This window comes from Silene latifolia, chromosome 11 (assembly GCF_048544455.1).
Source record: "Silene latifolia isolate original U9 population chromosome 11, ASM4854445v1, whole genome shotgun sequence".
Lineage (NCBI taxonomy): Eukaryota > Viridiplantae > Streptophyta > Magnoliopsida > Caryophyllales > Caryophyllaceae > Silene > Silene latifolia.
In genome coordinates, this window is record NC_133536.1 from 101,776,244 (window position 1) to 101,797,738 (window position 21,495).

At 35.6% G+C, this 21,495-nt stretch overlaps 1 non-coding gene across 1 annotated transcript; it reads left to right on the forward strand.

Moving 5' to 3' along the window:
* The first annotated feature begins 14,767 nt into the window (after nucleotides 1–14,767).
* On the forward strand, nucleotides 14,768–14,874 carry LOC141616263 (small nucleolar RNA R71). The gene has a single exon (XR_012530619.1). It is a non-coding gene; the product is annotated as a small nucleolar RNA R71 (small nucleolar RNA).
* Nucleotides 14,875–21,495: the final 6,621 nt, after the last annotated feature.

Here is a 21,495-nt window from a genome sequence, read left to right on the forward strand (position 1 = left end):
TTTTTGAAAATTTTCAAAGTCACCCCATATGTAGTGAGGGTGCCTTATATTTGAAGCTTTAAGAGTTCTATTTTTGCTCCTCTTTTCTTTTGATGCATTTTGCAAACTTTCTTTCACTTTTCATTTCATCGAACTCAATATTGATTTCTTTTTGTGCCCATTCCCTTTGATGACAAAAATGTGGTAGAACATGGATGATGGATGCATGGTTTCAAGGGTCACCTTGGAATAAACGGTAGCCAAGGAGTTATCACACCACAAGGTACTCTTGACTAGGCCTTAATCCATGGGTCAAAGGATACTAGCATGACACATCCTAGGGTGTTTTACAAGCATTCTAACAAGCAAAGTCTTAAGAAGAAAAAGCATCTACTAGGGCCTATATACACTTGTCAAGCTTCCCAAGTAGATGGTTTCGCAAAATGTTTCTAACATGCAACTACATGCCATGATGCAACTAGCATATAAACATCCTAATGCAAATGCTTCTACCAACTAATATGACATATAAACTAAATGCAAGTCCTAAGTTCACATTGTTATACCGCATCAATCAAAATAAAGCCACATAGTCATTAACATAAAGAGGAAAAAGGAGATTGGAAAGATCATACCATGCGGTCTTCATGATCCTCATGTCTCGGATGTGGCGTAGTCAATCAATGTGAACAAGGATAAAACAAACACAATATATACAATAATATATACATGACTACACTACATAGGAAATGAACTTTGTTTTGGTTTTTCAATTTTTCAAATTTTTAAGGTTTTTTGAAATTTTTTGATTTTTTTGGATTTTTGAATAAAAGTGAAGTTAGAATTCCCCATCCCCACACTAATATGGGCATTGTCCTCAATGGCCAAAATGATGGGAAATTATGCAAACATGATGCATGAATTCTACACTAAATGCAAGCTATACTAATCTACACTACATGATGCATGGGTTTTTGTTTATGACGGAGAGCGTAATTTAGATTACCTCCCGTTGCGTATGCATGTACTTCCCCAAACCTAGATAGACATTATTTCTAATGTCCTAAAGTTGGGGGTAGTTCATGCACACAAGATGCAATGCATGAAACTAAATTTGTCATTTTGGATTTTCAAAAGTGGGAAAAATAAAATAAGAACACCTCAATGGGGCCGAGGTGTTAGTCCTCTATGTTGCTAGGACTCTCCAACCATGATCAAGATAAATAAATAAAACAAAGAAAAAAAGTAGACAAACCTCAAGAGGGTAGGAGCCTCCAAAGCTTGTTAGTCTTCCACCATATCATCATTGTCATCATCTTCCTCAATAGAAGTGGACTCATCACCACTTCCCTCTTCACTTCCTTGCTCACTTCCTTCATCATCCTCTTCTTCATTAGCCTCTTCCTCTTCATTTACCTCTTCAACAATGTCTTCATCAACAACCTCATCACCAACAACCTCATCGTCACCTGGTAACTCACCCCTAGATGCACTTGGAAAGAAGACTTCCCTATCCGCCCAACTAGGCAAAGGACATGAAGGGTCAAGTAGTCCTTGCCTAGCTAAATGAAGAAGGGGTGGATATTGGGCTAAGTATGCATCTTCCCGATCCTTATAAGCTTGTTTGTGCATCTCTTGCATAAGTAGAGTCATGTAGTCATTACTTGCTTTAACACCTTCGGGTTTGAACTCTTGGTACTTGAATGGATAGGGTGGTGTGACAATGGAGGAGGAGGGCATTTCAATTTCACCCCTTTGTTGACGGATGATGTATTCGGCTTCTTTTGAGAGGGGAAGAAGGTAGTTGGTCCGATGAACACTCAAACGGCATATCTTGGAAGGCAAAGTAAAAGATCTAGCATCATTGGTGAGCCACCCATATTTGGTGTCAAGAGGATTATGGGTAACCCACTTGTACTTGTTAATCATGGCATCCATGTCAATGAGATGACCCCCTTTTTTCGCCACATACTTGCCATCCTTGTTGAAATTCGGATCAAAGTACTTAGCCAAAAGAGTGACTAGACCTCCATTTACAATAAAAGTGGTGCCTTGCTTTCCACAATCAACATTTAGCCATCTTTCCACCAAAAGCCTTAGAGAATTGTAAGGCTTGGTGAATTCCCTTCCAATATTTAAGGCCGACTCAAGTAGAATACAATCGAGCTTGGTAAAGTGGTTAGTGTCTTTTCTTGCAATGATAGTGTTCCCGATGACCTTGTGCCACACTCTAATGCCCGGATGGTGGACTAATAGAGCGCGACTAGCATGAAAGTTCTCAAATTTCCTCCCGGAAATCGCCTCCCAAAGAGGAGAGGGGTCATACTTTTCGGGCTTCTTGTAATAACTAGGTGAATCACTAAGACCTAATGCTTTACCCAAGTCATCAAAGGTGATGCGCCTACTCACATTAGCAAGGCGGAACTCGATGTTTTCTCTAGTCTCTACCTTAGTCACTTTCAAAGAACTCAAGAATTCTAAGGTAAGGGAGGGGTATGTCAATTCTCTTGTAGTAAACAATTTTCCCAACCCCATGGCTTCAAAGAAGGCTTTTGTTTGTTCAAGGACACCCAATTTGTTCAAGGCATCTTCACATATGAATTTGGTGGGTAGAAAGGATTTCCTAGCATATTGGCAAATGTATCCCTATGGGAGTTAGAAATGAAAATTACCTCCGGATAGTTTGATAATTGAGCAATTTCCGGAGTTGTTGATGTTGTTGCTTCCAAAGGAGGATTTTGTTGTTGTTGAACTTCCAAGTTTGCACTAGCAACCACCATAGCCAATGAGGCTTTCTTTGCTTGAAGGCATTGTTGCCTTGTTGAGAGTGCCTTTGCCTTAGGTGCCTTTGTTGATCCTTTTGTTCTTGCCATTGATGAAAATACCAAGAAAAGAGTGAAAATCTTCAACTTCCAAGTACACCCAAATCGATTTTAAGATGAAAGGCTTTGCCTTTGTAATTTCAAAAATCGACTCAAAGGTTGAAGATTTTGGTGCTTGGTTTGATTATTGTTGGAAGAGGAGTGATTAGTTGTTGTTAAAAGGAAGTTTGGATTTGATTTTGTTGAATTTGGTTGAGGAAATCTTGTTTTGGTGATGGAGAGGATGAGGGTTTTGAGGTTTTTGGGGTTTATGGTAGTGTGTTGAATGAATGAATGAAGAAATGAATGTGGGAGGGGGTATTTAAAACACCCGAAAATTTTTAAACTGCAGGGGAAGACGGGCGTCTTTCCTTCGGGACACTCGGATTCTGCCTATTCTGGGTTCAGGATTCTCGCCTAAAGACGGGCGTCTTTCAGCAAAGACGCTCAGATTCTTTGATTGCAGGACGAGCGTCTTCTGCTGAAGACGGGCGGATTCTGAGACAGCAAGCTTTCTTGTTTTTCATAGGCAAAAAGACGGGCGTCTTACTACAAAGACGGGCGTATTTCTGAAGACGAGCGTCTTCTCTACCAGGACGCTCGGATTCTTCGACAGTCCCAAAATTTCAAATTTTCAGTTAAAATGGACGGGCGGATTTTGCCAAAGACGGGCGTCTTTCCTAAAGACGAGCGGATTATCTTGAAGACGCTCGGATTCTCCCTGGTTTACCCGGATTCAGTTCCATCCGTGCGCTAGCATATCCCTTGTCATTTTTTCATTCTTCAAATCCCGTGTTCTTCATTGTAGAGGCACTACTAAGGCATGAAATGCCTAGGCAATTGCTATCCCCACACTAAGCTAAAGCACTACACATCAATTAAATCATTAGTCCCTCCCTCACTTCTCTCAAAAATGATAATTATCCTGATCAAAGCATAAAAATCCAAAAATGACAAAAATGCAATGTAAGAATTAAAATGCGAGTTAGGGAGTTAGAAATATTTACAAATGGTGGTTTGGAGAGGACTCCACCAAACTCTCATCCTTAGTGAGATGTCATGGGGGCATGTCCAAGGTGTTGTTGATGTTGCTCAACACCTTGAAGAAGTAGTCAAAAGCTTGTTCATTATTATGATAAAGATCTTCAATAGACCTTTGCACTTGTTGTCCTTCATATTGGTCTTGATCAATAGCATTACCAATATAGGGATTGAAAATCCCTTCAAACTCATCGTCCCAAAGACCACAAACTTCATCTACTTGATCACTAAAGATCTCTTGAGTTGATAGAGACAACTCTCCCACTTTCTTATCTTGGCCAACGAGGCCATCCGCTTCATTGCTTGACTTTGGTGAGCTTTTCAAGCTCTCTTTGTTACAATTCACTTGCTCTTTGAATGTAGCATCATCAATTTTCTTCTTCCATTGGAATTCCGACTTCTTCCTATCATCCTTCCGGTTATAATGATCAACCATAAAATATGGTTCATGCAAACGGGGAGCTCTCATGGTCTTGTCAAGATTGAAAGTTATGCTCTCATCTCCCACTTCTAGAGTGAGCTCTCCATGCTTCACATCAATCACCGCACCCGCGGTGTGTAAGAAAGGTCTTCCTAGAATGATTGGAATGTTGGAATCTTCTTCCATGTCAACAATGACAAAGTCCACCGGGATGAAAAATTTCCCAACTCTTACGGGAACATCTTCCCAGATCCCTATTGGTGTCTTCGTCGATCTATCGGCCATTTGGAGTGTGATATTGGTGCATTTAAGCTCTCCCATCCCAAACCTTTTACTCACCGAGTACGGCATAACACTCACACTAGCCCCTAGATCACATAAGGCTTTGTTGATCGTGGTGTCGCCAATGGTACACGGTATTGAGAAGCTTCCCGGATCCTTAAGTTTTGGAGGTGAACTCCCTTGAAGTATTTCACTACTCACCTTAGTGAAGGCGATAGTCTCAAGCTTCCGGATCGACTTCTTCTTTGTAAGGATGTCTTTCATGTATTTTGCATAGGCCGGCACGTGATTGATTAATTCCGTGAAAGGAATCGAGACTTCCAAATTTTTCACAATTTCCATAAATTTTCCAAGTTGGTCATCAAATTTGGGCTTGGCTTGACGACATAGAATAAGAAGTCTAATCACAACGGGCTCCTTCTCCTTGACCTTGTCTTCATTTATTCTTGAAATTTCTTCTTTTGATGGTTCTCCACCCTTGGAGTTTTGCACAACTTCTTCTTTATCACTAGCTTCCACAACTTCATCCTCAACTTGCTTCTTTGGTGCTTCATACCTTGTACCACTTCTCAAGTGAATGGCACTAACCGTTTCATGTCTCGGGGGATTACTTTGAGGTGGTAATTGCCCCTTTTGTCTTTGTGAGCTTGAAGATGCTAGTTGAGTCAATTAGGTTTCCAACATTTTGGTGTGAGCTAGGATGTTGTTGATGGTGATTTCCTTTGCTTGACTATCCTTTTGCATTTGAGTGAAAAACTCTTGTTGATTCTTTTGCATTTGGAGGGCCGCTTTTTGAACATCAAAACCTTGGTCATTTTGTTGATTGTATGAAGTTTGATTTTGGTAACCTTGGTTTTGGTTGTAAAAGGGTCTTTGATTTTGGTTTCTCATGGGAAGTGGGGTGTATGTTGGTTGAGGGTTTTGAACATTTTGGCTTTTGTATGAGAGATTTGGATGGAATTTGGTGTTTTCATTGTAATAGTTTGAATAAGGGGTACCACTCTTGTATCTTTGAAAAGCATTCACTTGTTCATTTGTTCCCCTACATTCACTTTGGTCATGTCCCAAAGTTCCACAATTCTCACATATCCCACTTGGGATTGATAAGGATGCCGTCATGGCATTAACATGATGCTTTGGTGATTTTGAGGCTTCTTCAAGTCTAGCCATAGCTTTTTCAAACTTCAAATTGATGGTATCGATGTGAGCACTAAGTTGTGTTGGGAAATGTGTCCTCAACAACAGTGCGATCACATGATTTAAATATCATTATTAAATCTCATTTTAAGAATACATGTGGGATGTAATATTTTACAGTCAACTGGTCCACACATATCGGTAATGATTGGCTGACTAGAGTTTGACATTACTGTCGTGCGACGGTGGTGATCAGTTGATCCCCTTAGGTCATACCTATAGGGAAATACTCTTAATTGATTATTTAATTAATCGTATACCGATACGAGTTAATTAAATTGCTTAAAATTGACGGATGATTTTGTGAGTATAATTTACTTATCTTATTGTAAATATGATTAAATGAGACACGGTCTAAGTAATCGAATTGTTTTATTACTTAGATGAAATTATTGTTTACAGAAACAATTGAAACGGAATGAATAAATTATTATAAATACAGAATGTTGTAGTTTATAATTTGGAAATATTTTTGGTACGAGTAATTACGAATTACTAGTCGATTTTGTAAATGACATATTTTATGAGTATGTTGATTTTTAATATGTTAAAAATACATTACATTGTGACATGTCATGTGACATGTTACATGTGACAAATTTGACAAATGACAAAATAAAATGGATTCTCCATTTTATGCTTAAAACCGAAAATAAGGGTGGGAGTGTATTGTTTATATTGTGTTGTTTATTTTTAAATGGAGACACAATCATAACCCTAGGTTGTAGGCTTGCATGCCTAGTCTCTTGTGAAGATCAAAAATGAAAATATTGGGCAACCTACCCAAGCCATTTTTTCGGCCAAAAGAAAAGAAAAGGAGAGGTTCTTTTTCTTACCATTCATTCATTCATTCAAGAATATATATAATTTTCTAGAGTAAGAAAATAAATATGCTCTCTACATCTTATGAGATTTCTAGAGAAATAAACCACACAAAATACTCCCTCTTGACCGAAATTTTCAAGAGAAAAATACAATTTATTTTGTGTCAATTTTATAGTCAAACTAATATTATTACTAGATCTAAATAATATTGGTTATTATGAGTTTTCCTTGGGTATATGCTTTTGGGAGGGATTCTATATTTGAATCCTTGTTCTTCCATTTGGAGAGCTCAAGAACAAGTGAGTAAAAGAACTCACTTGTGCCCATATATCCGAAAATCATATGGTGAGAAAATGATTTCTTCTCTATATTTTATATTGTTTGCATGCATAAGATCATTTATTAATTTTATGACAAATTAACCTAAAACATATATGAATATGTTAGTATATAGATCTACTTTTCCTTCAATCGGTATCAAGAGCCATGGTTGTTTGCATGCAAATCGGTTAAAAGTTTTTCCGAGTTATAAAGATTAACATATAAAACTTGTATAATTTGTGTTATTATGAGATATCACGAAATTAATTTATACATGTTAAAATTTCTGGTCCTAAAATGTTTTTAGGATATTTTGGTTAATTTATGGATTTTTATTGTTCATTTTATATAATATTGGCATTAAAATTTGATTTTTATGATAAAAATGTCATTTTTGAACGAAAATTAGCTAGACTTCGAATTATCCGGTGGTTTTTGGATATGTTTTCACATATATTATTTTTAGATGATCTGGAAAGTTTTAGAATTTTATGAGTTCTTATGCTCGAAATATGGATTTTTCATGTTAAAAATCGAATTTAAATGAAAAATAGGTTAATATGAGAAATATTTCGAATTTGGTCATAGAAATTTAGTATGTTGTCACATGCAATTTTACAAGATGTGTGTAAAATAATAGGCTATAATGAAGTCTTTTTGCATGATTTATGGATTTTTGAAGAAAAATGACATGAATAGTGACTTAATTAGTGAAATATTAATAAAACATACTCCATGACTAAGGAAAAACGTCCAATGTTGCATTCTATTATCTTTTTCAGATCTAAAATTGAAAAGTTGGTGAATATAATTTTTCTCATGTTTTTATGATTATTTAGTTAAAACCGATAAACCGCAACATTGTTTTCCGGATAAATTTCGAAATTTTTAACCTAAATTTTTGAACATTATGAGTGTCATGGTTTTTTTTCCAGAATGTTCATGTGTTTAAATTTCAAATTTTGAATTTATTTGAAATTTTGTGATTTATTTGAATTTTATAGCTTATTTTTATAATTTTAAGTCCATTAATGAACAAATTTTAGAAATATGAGTTAATTATGGTCAAACAATTAGTGAAGACTAAATTTTGAGTCCTAAGAGGTTAGGGTAATTAACTTATGCATAAATATTAATTTATGTAATTTTGTGATTATAAAATGTTGAAATCACGCAAATCCGTAAAAACCGAGTAATATACGATATTGGCTATTTAAAGGCGATTTAGCATAAAATTGGGCATGTTCATACATATTATAATGCTGCATTTTCTTTATGATTGTCATAATTTTATTTATGTAATTTTGAATTATGTAATTTTTACTTAGTATGGCCTTAGTTTTTAATTGGTATTTCCCGAAATGTATGGGAATATCGATTCGGTTGTAATTCATTGTGATCTCGTATCACCGTTTTGTAATTTAATAGATTTATTTTATTTTAGTTACAAATGTATAATAGGAAATTATGTAATTTGCTATGTAATTTAAATTTATCTCGGAGTTCCCCAAAACGGATTTCTTCAAGATGGCGATACATAAAGACGGTGTTACCTCGAGATGCGTGCCACAACCGAAGTTCAAGGGACCAATGGAGTTGGTTTCCGAATATGTAATAGTTAATTAGATTTTCTATTTTAGGAAGGCCATACTAGGATTTTTTTTATGTTTGCATTTTATTTATATGTCGCATGCATCGCTAAATCGCCATAACTAAAACATGCATTGTCATTTTATCGAGTTTATCGACCGTGTCAATTAAAATTATCGTAGTTCACCGCTTTAGTTCACTTAAAACGTGATAGATAATTAATTGACATGACCTCTCGCTAAAACAATCAATTGAGACATAGCCTTACCAAAGAGTAGAAACCATGAAAACCTATTTCGTGAGGGAGTGCACTCGGCCCTACCGGGGTACAAACCTTGTTACGTAGGGGAAGTGGGTGATAAATGTCTATCCACCGAATTCATGTTGATGAGGATTTCATCGGCCATATCGTGCCCAAGTTGATGTGGATTTGGATCATGGACACATTTATTCGAAATTTGGATTGAGCTCAACGGAAGTATTCGTGACCGTAGTCGCATGTGTTCCGGGCTAAAGATAAATGTTAATGTAATTTTATCGACCAAGAGTTCTAGAAGTAGAATCGATTAAAGCGTTAATCCACCGAGTTATATTGATAAGGGTTTCATCGGCCCTACCGTGCCCACGTTAATATGAATTTGGATCTTGGAATCATTTATCATAGTTGGGTAGAGGTCACTATGTAAATGCTTTACTTGTTATTTACAAGTATTATTATACCGACAAATGTTTTTGTTTTCATTATTCCGTTATCATATTGTTCTATTTCTTTACCACAATTCATATACAATATCATTTCGATTTTTCAAAATCTCCATTAAAACATCGTAACTAAAGACAAAATTTGAATTTGCTTCTAAAACCTCAAACGAACCATTGCTAAGGATCTCTTGTAAAGAGTATAGATTAAAGTTATTCATTATCATCAAACAGGTTTTTGATTCTTGACTAACACTTCTACTTACAATGGATTATGTTTCATATACTTAATAACGCAACCACTTCAATGAAAGTTTTAAGACTAAAACGAACAAATGAAGAGTAATCTTCATGAATTCAATTTTGCTTCTCAAAGCAAAGACTCATTGAAATGAGTGGGAGCATTCTCTTAAACCGTTAAGATGAGGACGAGGTTCAAGAAGTAAAGATAATAATGGAATTGATACAAGGCAATGTTAAAAGTAAAGTTATTGAGAAATGACGATACTAAACCTATCAATCCCGACCAATAAAGTTTTCATTGTCTTAAATGTTGGACACAAGAAAGGAAACTACCCCAAATTATTGAAGAATCAACAAGTTAGTTGTGGGACATCTAATGGGACCTTCTTCTTTAAATGTTTATTTGATTAAACATAAATTTTGCTAGTGCCACTTCGTCAATATTAGAAACCAGTGGAGGTTTTCATCATTGTATTCGACACATAAGATGATTAGAATATGACGACTAGCAACAATAATGTCGAGAGATAGAGTAATTGTGTACTCAATCTAGTTTTTGGATTTAAAGTTGTACTTAATTGTGACTATTAAGTGCATAAACTCTAAATAAGAATATAGACTTGTTAAGATACAAAAGAGGTTTTCACTTTTGTGACCCTATACACCACGATTTGATGTATGGCTAGCCCATCATCAAGGTGATTATATTCTAAAACCAAACTAGAATGATATATCATGTAGATGATGTAAGATTCAAATTGGTAACCCAAGATTAAACCTTAAATTTTGGAATGATGAACGCAAAGAGATATCGAGTACTCTTGAAACCATTAGATTGTTAATGGTATATGCGTATTTTGTATTCAAAGCAAGATGTCTCGTGCCTTTTGGTTGAAAAGGAGATCGAGGTTGTAAATCATCGATTCAAAATAGGTTGATCATTTTCTTTTACCAACGATTTAAGTTGACGCTAATGTGTTCACTTAATAAGGTAAATAGAAGAATCTTTGAAGAAGTTTAAAGAGTTCAAGGAATCACGATTTAGTCGTGATGGGATTATCAAAGTGAAGACTTTGATATAAGCCAAAGGAAATGTGATATAGTATCACAAGTTAAATCTCTCTTAGCACGCATTATGGAATAATGTGTGATTGGATAAGAATTCAAACGCTATTCGATATGCTTTGGACTTCAATCAAGTTACTTTGAGTTACTTGATCCTTTTGGGGATTTTACCATTTTGTCTAGATCTTTTTCCACTAAATCTAAAACGATTCATATGAGATATGAAATGGTAGTGTACTATGTTTGTAAGTTTTCACAAGAAACAAATGCTCATTTTTCCCTTTCAATTATCACGAGTACGACGGGTTTGCGGCTCGTGAAGCTGTCTTTCTAAAATACAAGTTTATTTTTAGAAGACAGAGTGGGAGAAATTATTCAAGAGCCACAAAGAATGCCACAGAGAATGTTATGTCGCAAGAAACTGGTCTTTCTTGGCTACATTTCAAGAGCCACAAAGAATGCCACAGAGAATGTTATGTCGCAAGAAACTGGTCTTTCTTGGCTACATGAGACGTTTTGTGTAAGACATTGTTTCTTTAAAACCTAGGAAGTTAAAATCATCACTTGTTAAAGATGATGAATTTATATTACTTTTAAGAAAGTAAAGAGCTTACAATTTACAAAGAAATCATTTGATTCAAGTTGATTACTTCTAGAAAGTAATGAACATATGACTTACATGAGAGTGTTTAAAGTCACAACTCAATACAAAGCTTAGAGCCATGAAAATCCGAAATAAAAGGGCTTGATTAGTGACAAAGGGTTTTGCACTAATAAAGAGAGATTTCGTAGCAAGATTGGTGGCAAAGAGTTTTTCACTGGTTGAAATGCTTAAGTCTATTTGGATCTTCTTAGGGATTGTGTTTCATTATTATGAAATACACAGTGAGTAAATCTAAAACCCACTTCTTCAATTAGAAGGAATGTATTCAATACATGTCTTGAGTTTTGTAGATTCTTGTAATCCTAAGATAATGTGAAACTTAAGAGAGGGTCTTAAGTAGGACATCAATGAGTTGGAATCAATGTTTTGATCATGTTATAAAACTTTTCTCGATAAGTCAAGAAGTTGTGTTTATACATGGAGTTTAGTGGGAGTTACGGTAATTTTAATTAGTCTTATATGTGGATGACATATTGATCATTGCGAATGATTTAAGACTTTTGGAGTATTATAATCCATCTTTAATATCCAGATTTATGAAGATAAATCTACATGATATTAGCGTCAATAAGAAGTCTTATGTTGATAAGATTCATGACTATTTCAATTAAATTGAACATATTTGATTGATTCCATTTGCTTCCGCTGCCGAATCAATTAAAAAGGAAATGATGTATAACACTTCATATGCTTTGAGTATGATGAGTTGTTTTCAAAATCGAATTTAAGTAATCTTTACCAAGTAAGTCATAAAGATTACCCTTAAGTGCTTGCAGAAGCATTAAGGCTATGATGCAAAGTGTTTATGATGCAATTTTGTGTAAGGGTGTTACACAAGTGACAATTGACAATTGAGATTGCGCATGGTTTCCGACAAAACCATAATCAAAACACATTAGGATGGTTAAGATACCATTGTGGCTATGTTAATTAAGAAATAGATTTTCTAGAATCGTTCTAGGCAATAAAGAACAATGAGAGATATTTCTAACGGAAATTGAGTACACTTGCAATCATGAGATGTGCAAGAAGGATGAGTCCCGCACACTGTGAAAACAGTGGGAGCTATTCTTAGGCTAAAGGGCCTATGTCTTGATTGGATCTCGACACACACTCAGAAAGTTTTGTAATGCAAATGTATACATTACAAAGGAAAACGAGTATGTAGTAAGGTTGAGTAAGGTACAAGAAATTGATAAAACCTACTAACCAAAGCCTTCTCAAAGGCTAAACATGATGAGTCATGTCATTTCAATTGAATTGAAATGAACAACTACGTACAAGATCAAATTAGATTATAGAACATGAAATAGTAATCAGGCATTGACTATTCATATGTGATAATCGCATTTGTCGTTCGAGTTTTACTTTAAAACTCTTTTATTATACTTTGTTACATCCAAACGGGTTGTAGAGACAACGTTGAACCCCGTTAAAGTGAACCCGGATTAACATAGTATTAGCCCATAGTCGCTTGTATGAGGTGACGTCTCGAAGTGACTAGAGTGTGATGCGATTGATGGCAAGTTCAAGTGCCATAGATTCATGTGAGATGACTAGTCGATCACATAGGCAGACTGTTAGGAACACCTTGTCGGGCCTTATGACCGCTTATAGAGTTCTGGCAATTTATATAGCCTGGTCGTGGTGAGAGCTACTATAGTATTCTAATGAGTCGATTCTTTTGACTAAAGACTATTCGCCAAAGATGGCACAGTTTCAGATTAACTTTGATTTGTGTTACTACGACCTTCGTAAATGGGGTCAAATTGGCATATTTTGGGTTATGATGGTTGTGGCTAGTCGAAGGGAATGAGTGCGATAGGAATTGTCCAACCCCTTGTCAGGGTTAAAACAATATCTCAGGGCCACTCGAGGAGTAATGAACTAGAAATGCGTGGCCACGCTCGGAGGGTATCTATGATAGATAAATCCGGTCAATCAGTTATTCTCCAGATCGAGGAAACCACTCTCGATATGATCACTTGCAAGTACGACCCGAAAGACACCTTGCATTGAGTGGGAGATAGTAATAGGACAAGAGAATTGGTGACGCACACTTGTCGAGGACAAGTGGGAGATTGTTGGGAAATGTGTCCTCAACAACAGTGCGATCACATGATTTAAATATCATTATTAAATCTCATTTTAAGAATACATGTGGGATGTAATATTTTACAGTCAACTGGTCCACACATATCGGTAATGATTGGCTGACTAGAGTTTGACATTATCGTGCGTTTGTGGTGATCAGTTGATCCCCTTAGGTCATACCTATAGGGAAATACTCTTAATTGATTATTTAATTAATCGTATACCGATACGAGTTAATTAAATTGCTTAAAATTGACGGATGATTTTGTGAGTATAATTTACGTATCTTATTGTAAATATGATTAAATGAGACACGGTCTAAGTAATCGAATTGTTTTATTACTTAGATGAAATTATTGTTTACGAAAACAATTGAAACGGAATGAATAAATTATTATAAATACAGAATGTTGTAGTTTATAATTTGGAAACATTTTTGGTACGAGTAATTACGAATTACTAGTCGATTTTGTAAATGACATATTTTATGAGTATGTTGATTTTTAATATGTTAAAAATACATTACATTGTGACATGTCATGTAACATGTTACATGTGACAAATTTGACAAATGACAAAATAAAATGGATTCTCCATTTTATGCTTAAAACCGAAAATAAGGGTGGGAGTGTATTGTTTATATTGTGTTGTTTATTTTTAAATGGAGACACAATCATAACCCTAGGTTGTAGGCTTGCATGCCTAGTCTCTTGTGAAGAGCAAAAATGAAAAATATTGGGCAGCCTACCCAAGCCATTTTTTCGGCCAAAAGAAAAGAAAAGGAGAGGTTCTTTTTCTTACCATTCATTCATTCATTCAAGAATATATATAATTTTCTAGAGTAAGAAAATAAATATGCTCTCTACATCTTATGAGATTTCTAGAGAAATAAACCACACAAAATACTCCCTCTTGACCGAAATTTTCAAGAGAAAAATACAATTTATTTTGTGTCTATTTTATAGTAAAACTAATATTATTACTAGATCTAAATAATATTGGTTATTATGAGTTTTCCTTGGGTATATGCTTTTGGGAGGGATTCTATATTTGAATCCTTGTTCTTCCATTTGGAGAGCTCAAGAACAAGTGAGTAGGAGAACTCACTTGTGCCCATATATCCGAAAATCATATGGTGAGAAAATGATTTCTTGTCTATATTTTATATTGTTTGCATGCATAAGATCATTTATTAATTTTATGACAAATTAACCTAAAACATATATGAATATGTTAGTATATAGATCTACTTTTCCTTCAAGTTGAGCACCCAATTGATTAATTGAGTCCACTTCATGCTTTCCTCCTCTAGTAGCCTTGCGAGGTCTACTATATTGTGAGTTTTGGACCGCCATTTCCTCAATTTTGTTCCAAGTTTGATTGTCATCAACTTCGGTGAACATTCCATTTGATCCCATGTTGAGAATGTTCCTTGAATCTTCATAAAGACCGTTCCAAAATTGTTGTACCAAGAACCACTCGCTAAGTCCATGATGAGGACATGAGCGACAAATTCCCTTGAATCGCTCCCAAGCTTCATACAAGGATTCTTCATCTCTTTGCTTAAAGCCCGTAATTTGTGCTCTTAGCATGTTAGTCTTTTCCGGTGGATAGAACTTTTTGTAGAAAGCTAGAGCCAATTTCTTCCAAGAATCAATTCTGAGAGTAGCCTTATCAAGGCCTTTCAACCATTGTTTTGCGGTGCCAATTAGAGAAAAAGGAAATAAGACCCATCGAATTTGGTCTTGAGTTACACCGGTTTGAGAAATCGCATCACAATAATCGCAAAAAGTCTCCATATGAGAGTGAGGGTCTTCACTAGGCATCCCCCCAAATTGGCTTCTTTCGACTAATTGGATAAATGCGGATTTGGCAATAAAATTTCCGGTTAGATGTTGTGGTGTGGGAGTACCATTGGGTAGGTTCTCCTCGGTGGGTACGGAATGTGATGAAAACTTAGGCATTGTGGGTTGATTTTGTGTTGGATTTTGTGTTGGGTTCTCCTCACCTTCTCTTGCAAAAGGGTTGATGAACTCAATAGTATTTGGTTGAATAACCTCACCAATACCTCTCAAAGTTCTCCTACCAAGTCTTCTATTGGTTGTCAAAGTCCTTTAAATTTCGTGATCAAAGGGCAACAAGTTACCTTGTGACCTTCTAGACATGTAAAATATCAAACAACTCGAAAATAATTAGAACAAACCTTGAGGAGTTTTACTTCCTCAAGGCGAAGAAAGACACAACTAATAACAAATACAAGAAAATCTAAATCAAGTTAACACCGTCCCCGGCAACGACGCCATTTTTGGTCGTGATCCCTAGTGAGGGGTTTAGTTTTCAGTACTTGTCGTCAAGAGCACCTAGACCAAAACACAATTTATAACTTCACAAACAACTCTACAATTAGTAAAGAGACAAGTAAAGGTCGGATCCCAAGGGACGGGAATTGAGATGAGATTTCTATTGCAACTAGTGGTGTCTAAGGGTGTCACAATTGGGGTTTGAATAGAAGATCACTAAACTAAATAGCAATAAAAGTAAACAAGCAAGATGAATTAAAAGGGGTGTAAACAATTGATAAAAGGCACTAGGGTGTCATAGGGTCATAGGGGAATCATGGGAATTGATCATACAAACATATTCTCAAATTATAAGCAAGCAATTATTGTTGTGATGGATCTAGTTGGTTTATATCTTACAATCCTAGGAAAGTTTGGGTCCCGGAGCCGAATCGATTAGATTGTACAACGCCTACAAGTCGACTTAATCTTCCCTACTCAACTACATGCATGGTCTAATGAGACTCGAGTTGGTTTATGTCTTACAAGTCTCATTGAAAAGATAGGTGATGGGTAAAAAATGCAAGGATTCATAGGCTCGCATTTCATCAAACATAACATGTGCATGAGTTGAGATCACAACAAGCAAGCAAATAAACTATGAAAGCATATTAATTTAAGCATGAATCATTCCCCATGTTGGTTTCCCCTAATTACCCATTAACCCTAGCTAAGGAAACTACTCACTCATTATCATGTTGAACATGCTAGCAAGGTTGTCAATCATACCAACAAAGTGAAACATGATGAATAAATGAAGATAATTAACAATAATTAAAAAGGGATTAAGAGAATTATACCTACTAATGATTCCAATAATAAAGCAAAGAATAAAAGAAGTACTTGATGCTTGATTGGAAGGTTGTCAATCTCCCAATAATAACCCAAATAATCTTCAATTACCCAAAATAAAGGATGAACAAGAGAGAGATTAAGGAAATAAAACTTGTATTAAAACTTGATTAAATGTTGATTACAAAATTAAAGAGAGATTTGATTTATATTAACTACACTAAAGATTGCTAAGAAGAACATCCTCTTCTAATTAGACTAATGGGGTATTTATAGTGGGGACTAGGTACATAAATTAGGGTTTACTAAGGGCTTAAATGACGATTAAGTCCTTGAGGAATCGCCGGTCTCTAGGGAGACTCCGGTCTCTTTTTCGCCGGTCTTAGAAAAAGATGTGCATCCTTTCTTGAAGCTTGTAGAAGATGAAAGTACTGTCTGGGAATCCGGGCGTTTTTGCCTCGGGACGGGAGGATTTGGGAGCTTCTGGACGGGCGTCCAGAGGGGGAAGACGGGCGTCTTTGGGTGGTTTTGCCCGAGCGTCCAGCTAAGGAAGACGCTCGGATTGTGGTGAGGGACGGGCGTCTTCAGGCCAATCCGCACGGATTGTCAAACAGTTTCATTTCTTCTTCTTTTCTTCCTTTTTCTTCATAAAATCCTTGAGGATTTCCTCGGGGATGCAAGGATCTTTTCTCATCATTGTCCATCTACTATAGTATGTACAAAGGCCTTCTAATCTTGTCTCTCCTTGATGCTTGGTCATTGAATTCAATCAATTTAGCCTCATTTTGCCATGAAAATGCAAGGTTTGCACTCCTTTCCTACCAAGGACACAAAACCTCAAAGAATATGCAAAACAAAGAACTAAAGACAATAAATGACCCAAATATGCACTAAAAAGCATGGGAACAAGGCTAATTCGGGGACTAAATATGCTCTAATTATGGTCACATCAGTGTGCAAGGAGATCAATTCGAATTGCATGGTGACACGCCATCACATAGAGTTCATACTACAGAAAAGCCTTTGATGAGGGTTTAAGATTTGTCACTTTTGAAAAGTAACGCAATATAATCGCAAAATTATCTCCTTATAACCACTGAGCAACAATAAAGAACGTATTCTTGCATTGTACTCACCACTGAGCCTTAATAAAGAACGTCTTCTTGCATTGTACTCAGTTTGTGGGTCTTGGACTTCCGTAAGTTCAAAATTTCTTCCACTCTGTCTTCCAGAAAATGAAAATCTTTCTGGAAAGACAGCATTACGAGCCACAAACTCTTTGTTCTCGTTTCGGAGAAGTAAAAACCAAGTGGTTCAATTTTGGATAACCCTCACAAATTCGTTCTGAACATAAACATTTATGATCCCAAATGTATAATAATGACAAGTTAGGGACTCTCCCTACCCATATCTCATATGGAGTCATTAAGGCTATTATAGTCGGGTTTTATACTTTTAGTGAGAAAATTGCTTACAAAATTGCGAAAAACCTCAAACTATATCTCATAAAGTTTGGTTTATCTTCTTGACTACACCATACTCTATGGTGTCCCAAGGAGAAGGTATTATGTGAACTGGTTCACAATCTTCTTAGTGATTATCAAGGTCATTACTTGATATTACCCATTTGATCTTCAAAGTTATTACTTTGAAACTTCCGATCAACATCTTGATCTTTACGTGCTTTTGGTTTACTACTTCATTTTGAAAATATTCCACGTTTCAAAAATCCCTTTTATGTCTTATTAAATAGATATGAGGTTTTCATATCTACTTAACATTACGGTAAAAGTAACGAAGTATATTTATAACCAACTATCGGCCTTACACATCCGTATGTATATGGTCAATCACCTCACTATTGTGTTTCTTTTCTGCAAAAGAAAAACATAATACATGCACACATACCATAAGACTCACAATCAAATGGTTGTTCAATGTGCTTTTCGTTTACTCGTTTGAAACGAATTTACTTGAGGTTTGATCAATTGGGTTCACCAGATTAGAGACTTTAAAATCTACAAGATGGTATATCATTTAGTTTTCGTGAAGAATGTAAAATTCCTCTAACTTAAGTGGTCTAAACCAACCACCAAGTTATCATAGGAGTAGGTACAACATTTTGTTTTAAATCACATGAGTGCTGCCTTCTATGTATAAACATAGATAATTACATTCTTTTAAAAAACAAATTTAGGTACATTTGTCCTTATCGAAATCATTGCTACTCTAGCACCATTTCGATACAAAAATGTCCTATGCTAGACGTCTTACGTTTTGTCAATTCATGTAAACTTCTTTACAAAGAAATGACCCGTACTTGGTATCTCATACCAAGATAGTGGAACTAGCCTATCCATTGAGTAGATGTCTCTTTCAACTTTTGTTCTATCGCATACATCTATGGTTGATTCTTCGTAACTCCCACTCCCACTCACTTTCACATTCCTCTTTGCTTCGATCAAGCAAAAATGAATCTCATGAAGACCTCTCTTCATGTCATTCGTGATATTTTATACACTTAGTAAGAGTGAATTACTATAAAGTGAGTGTAACATGTGGCAAAATCTCAACTTCTTGCGAAATTGGACTACCTAACCGTTCAATTGTTATCATATGCCTAAACTCTTTAGCGCATAAACAATCGATTTGGCCTTTCTCGAAGTGAGCCATTTGACGGTATCATATTGGAGTATTACAAGTGTTTTTGAAAACTCTTTTCGCAAACTTTTGAATTACACTTGAGTAATTAAAACTAATATGTCATCTTCATGACGGAGGTGTCACTTCCGAAATCAAGACTCTCTTGATAAAATGTGACTTCCTTTTAAACTCGTAATATGAGTTTGCAACATGAAACCCCTTTTTAATATTTATGGTCGTTAATTAAGTTGTATAATAACCGCAAAAATCGTTGTAAGCTTATGTAGGTGAATTGGTAAATCATGTTACCAATCATTAATTCATTCAAAGAAACCGCTTTCTATGAAAGAATGAAACAAGTATAATAATAAATAGAGAAAGGAGGATGAAGTGCGCGATGTCATACATTTATGAGAAAGAACGAAAAATAGGAAAAATTAACATTCAATGTTTTGAAAAATACTTGTGAAAACATGTTCAACAAGTTTTAACATTTATATAATGATCTCCCACTAAATTATATAAATGATTCCAAGACCCAAATATTAAACAAAAATGAGCATCGCTTGGGCGAAACATCCCATAATTGTGTAAATTCGGTAAGTCACGTTGACTAATTCTACCTCTAGAACTCTTGGTCGACGAATTTCCTTAAATCCATCTACTAGCCCCGGAACACAAGACCGTCTTATATCCCGTTGAGTCCAACCAATTTTGGCGTGTGATAACCGCTTACCACCCTACTTACTCAAGGTAAAAAGAGAACACCCCGCTTGGGCGAGCGTGGCTCTAATGAACAAGAGATTCATAGGTGTTACTAATTGGTAAGGCTAATCTCAATTTTAGTTATGTGAGAGATCTTGTCAATTTAGTCATAAATTCCCTATAAGTGAACTAAGTCGGTGAATGTAAATGACGTTAATTGACAATCGCGAAGATAAAATGCATGTGAATGGCGATTTTGGCATGCGCGAAAATAAAAACAAGCAAACAAGTAAGCATATGAAGATAAAATGCATGTGAATGGCGATTTATTCATACTACACTACTACAAATACAGGCAACCACAACGGCCCTTTATCAACGCTTATTCACGAAAATCATCAAAACACGTTGTAGAATTTATTCCGCGAATTTTACCAAACTTAATTACAACGGTTATGTGTTGTTAACCGTTGTTATTGGTTTTAACAACGGGTCATACTTAAACAACCGTTGTTAATGAAAAAACTAATAACAACGGTTAAATTTTAACCGTTGTTAATGGTTTGGCGCCAAATTAGTGAAAAGTAATCACAACGGTTATATTAGAACCCGTTTTTAATACGTTTTAACAACGGTTGTAGACTCAATAACCGTTGTTATTAATATTATGAAAATCTTAAGAACAACATATTGCTTTATTCTGCTATACGCTACAAACACAAACACAAACACAAGCTAATACTGCTACTATATCATCCTCCATTCCTCCCTAATCGTCTCTCTGTCTTCATCTCCGTCACTGTTGTCACGTCTTCTGTCCCTCATCGTGTTTATCAATCAGGTATATATATGTTTCTTAGCAACGCTTATAACTAGATATAGGATTTTTTGGGTTATTATCTAATTTGTTGATAATTTAGCTTAATTGCTTTCCTGAATTTCGTTTATTTGTTTGCCTATTATTGTATTTTCTGAATTAGTTGCCTATTATTACGAATGTAGAATAATGACTCGAACTTAGATGATTGATGCAAATATGAGTGACCGCACCTACAAGGATGGTTTAGCTGAATTTTATGAATTCGTTTCGAACAATTTGAAAGGTTCTTCTAGTATTGCATGTCCTTGTGAAAGATGTGGTAATATTAGCTATATGGATTTTCCGGACGTTAAAATACACCTAGAAAAGTGGAGATTTAGTCGATCCTATACACTTTGGATTTTTCATGGGGAATCATTAGAGAAAGAGAATAACTCTGAAGAAGATGATGTTGAGGTACACGAAAGGCTAACTGATGATCCTGAGTTTGCCGAGTTTTTTGAGTTGGAAGAGTTGGAAGTAGAGAAGTTGAATGTTGGGTCTATAGATAATGAAGAGAATGATGATGAGTCCATTGCTTTTGAAGATGTAGGTGATGACACTAGTAATTGGGATGACCTTAACAACATGTATGAGAAGTTGTGTGAGTCTGAAGCACCTCTGTATCCTGGTTGTAAGTTCACCAAAATGTCGGCTGTGGTGAAGTTGTATAATATCAAGGGGGCAAATGGGGTGAGTGACACGTGTTTCACTAGTTTTTTAGCCTTGATAAAGGAGTTGCTTCCTGATGGTAATGTTCTACCTGTTAAGACATATGAGGCGAAAAAACTAATAAGAGGAGTGGGTATGAAATATGAGAAAATACATGCATGTCCAAATGATTGCATATTGTATCGGAAATTATATCAAAACTT